Source organism: Biomphalaria glabrata, chromosome 12 (assembly GCF_947242115.1).
Source record: "Biomphalaria glabrata chromosome 12, xgBioGlab47.1, whole genome shotgun sequence".
Taxonomy (NCBI): domain Eukaryota; kingdom Metazoa; phylum Mollusca; class Gastropoda; family Planorbidae; genus Biomphalaria; species Biomphalaria glabrata.
The window spans coordinates 10,607,389-10,610,046 of NC_074722.1; the positions used below are offsets into that span (position 1 = coordinate 10,607,389).

The 2,658-nt window shown below is 33.9% G+C and overlaps 1 protein-coding gene across 1 annotated transcript in view; it reads right to left on the reverse strand.

The window, feature by feature from the left end:
* Nucleotides 1-1,867, reverse strand: part of LOC106070257 (beta-1,3-galactosyltransferase 5-like) — a 10,469-nt gene extending 8,602 nt beyond the window's left edge. Inside the window, exon 1 of the mRNA XM_056005109.1 lies at nucleotides 1,660-1,867. The gene's annotated coding sequence lies outside the window, so the exon portion shown is untranslated. The remainder of the gene's footprint in view (nucleotides 1-1,659) is intronic.
* Nucleotides 1,868-2,658: the final 791 nt, after the last annotated feature.

Here is a 2,658-nt window from a genome sequence, read left to right on the forward strand (position 1 = left end):
TGGAAATTCTTAATTTTTTTTTTAGACTATTAGACTTCCTATCTTTATAATAACCAGAATAGCTAAGCGGCTAACACGTCGGTCTTCCATTATCGAGACCCCAAGTTCGAAATCAGACTCGACAAGCACCTTAAAAAAATAGCTTCTTCAAAAGTAAGACGGAAACCTGCTCTCAGACACCCCTCTCACCCCACTCCCAACTGGCCAATAAAAGTAATAGGGCCATAGAGCAATAAACGTTTTATACGCATGAAAATTGCTCTCAAGAATAAAACCATAAATACAAATATATCCAATCCCACACGTTCATCTTTGCTACTCTAAATTCGGGATGAATTAAAAATTATTGTCATGGTTGAATCAAAATAATTGATGCAATGTTACTCAATCTAAGCTTTTTTTTAAAAAAAAAGAAAAATATTTTTAAAAATTTTAATTGCTTACATAAGTTATATTTAATTTTGATTCAACAGTGCTAACTACTACTAATATAAAAATATTTCTTTTATAAGTTAAAACCATATTGATCTAATCTTATCTTATCTTATATAATACACACGTTACTTCAAAAAATATATGATTACATCCTGCGGGTCATGCATTTAGTCATGCATGTTAACCAATGACTTAAATTCTGCCAAGTCACTGGTTTTCCTGGCTAGCTCAGGCAACCCATTCCATGCTCTAATAGCACTAGGGAAGAAGGAGTATTTGTACAAATTTGTCCTAGCATTTGGGACGAGAAATGTGGTCCAACATTCCCATTCTATTTATTTCTTTTAATGCTTCATTATTGCAAGAAGAAGTTCCTCCAGTGAGCCTTGCACAATCAAGTTCATCTAATCATTTTACAAAGGCATATGGAATGGAACTCTAGATCTATATAAAACGGTGCGGAAATACATTAATACATTAAAGTTTAAAATGTTCAACTCTTTACTGAATACACGAAACATTCGAGTCCAGTGCGGGAATTCCCGCTGAAGCAGCGTTAAAAACAAAACAACGTAAGCCAAATTTAGTTTTCACACGATTATATTTGGAAAAAAAAATACAGTCAAACCAGAGTTTTCACTGTGGGGCGAGTTAGGTAATAATAGTTTTCCCAAATGTCTAGGAAAATGGTTAAAGCCGTTTTCGAAATGACCGTCCATTTTTTTTCTTCCACCCACCACCCATGAAGAAAATGCAACTAAAAATAGGAATTGAAAAAATAAATTATCATATGGTTTTGAAAATGTTAATGTCCTGATTGACGATACCATCGTTGATTAGACGCCATAAATTTAACATAATAATTTTGAGGTTTATAAACTTTAATTGGTGTTATATAAAAAGGGCATGCATTAAAAAAAAAGTTATTAAAGTTTAATCGTAACAGGGTAGGAAAAATGGTCAAAATGATTAATTCCTTCTGAACGCGGAAAATAAGGACGAAGAAAAAGAGTTAATTGATATATGTGTATTCTTTACATCGGACAGACCAAGCAGCTTGCTGTTTCATGGATTTACCTCTATTTTATGCACATCTCCAGAAATCTGACGCCATGTTAAAGTGAATTGAAGACATTGCCTGACTTCAAGTTATTTATTTAGTTCACACACACACACACACACACACACAGCAGTTAACCTTTTCAATCCGCTGAATCTATTTACCTTTGTAATCTGAAATTTAGTCTCCGATAACTCACAGCACTGTTCAACCAATACTTGAGGAGTTTACCTGCTTTTGTTTCTGTGCCTAACAATCACAAGGGGGTACACAACAATAATTCACATGTTTACAATCTTTCCCGTTACTTTTCATATTTAAAGTATTCGAACAATCCACTTCTGAATGAGTGACCCGCAGCAGGACATAAAAAAACAATGATCCTTGTCGCTCATTAACTGACTTCAGACTGAAAACAAGCCTACTATAATCTAAGTTTAAAAAACACAACTCTTGAGTTGGTCACGTGACATATAAAAGACTTGGGCTTAAAGATTAAAAAGGAAGAAAAGGAAGACTTTTCCCCTGAAGAGCTGGTAGTATATTAGGGGTTGTCCATTTATGACGCCCAATGATAAGAACAAAAGAAAAGTAAAATACTTTCTACAATGCCTCTATTTAAGTCATAACTTCATGGAGGGCGGATCCTGGACGCTGATCTAAAAAAAAAAAAACCGGCTCTAAAGATATTTCTAGAAATTTAACAGTTGATGTATGTCGCTGAGAAAAGAATTACTAGCTCGTTGGCCACACTGGGAAAACTATTGGTGGACTTTTATCATTTTTCAAAGTAAAAAATGAAATAAATTTAAATATGGCGTAGTCAGCCGTAGTGTACCTACAATTGAGTTGTTCATTAAATTTAATGTTGCTTAAAGTTTATTGATACAATATCCAAGCTGCTTTTGCTTATATCTTGACATAAATCTAATACAGATTACGTCTAGATTCTAGATGTAGAAATAGATCTATCTGGAATAGATTTTAAGAGTTATAAATCAGATAGGCCTACGTGTAATAAAAGTAACAATAAATAATTACTATCTTTTACAATGCCCCTCGTCTTGTAAGGCGTCCTGTCGTTGACCTTTTTTTTTGCTACACCAAAGTCGTCCACGTAACAGGAAAGTTCGATCTTGCCGACGTAACAGGAAAGTTCGATC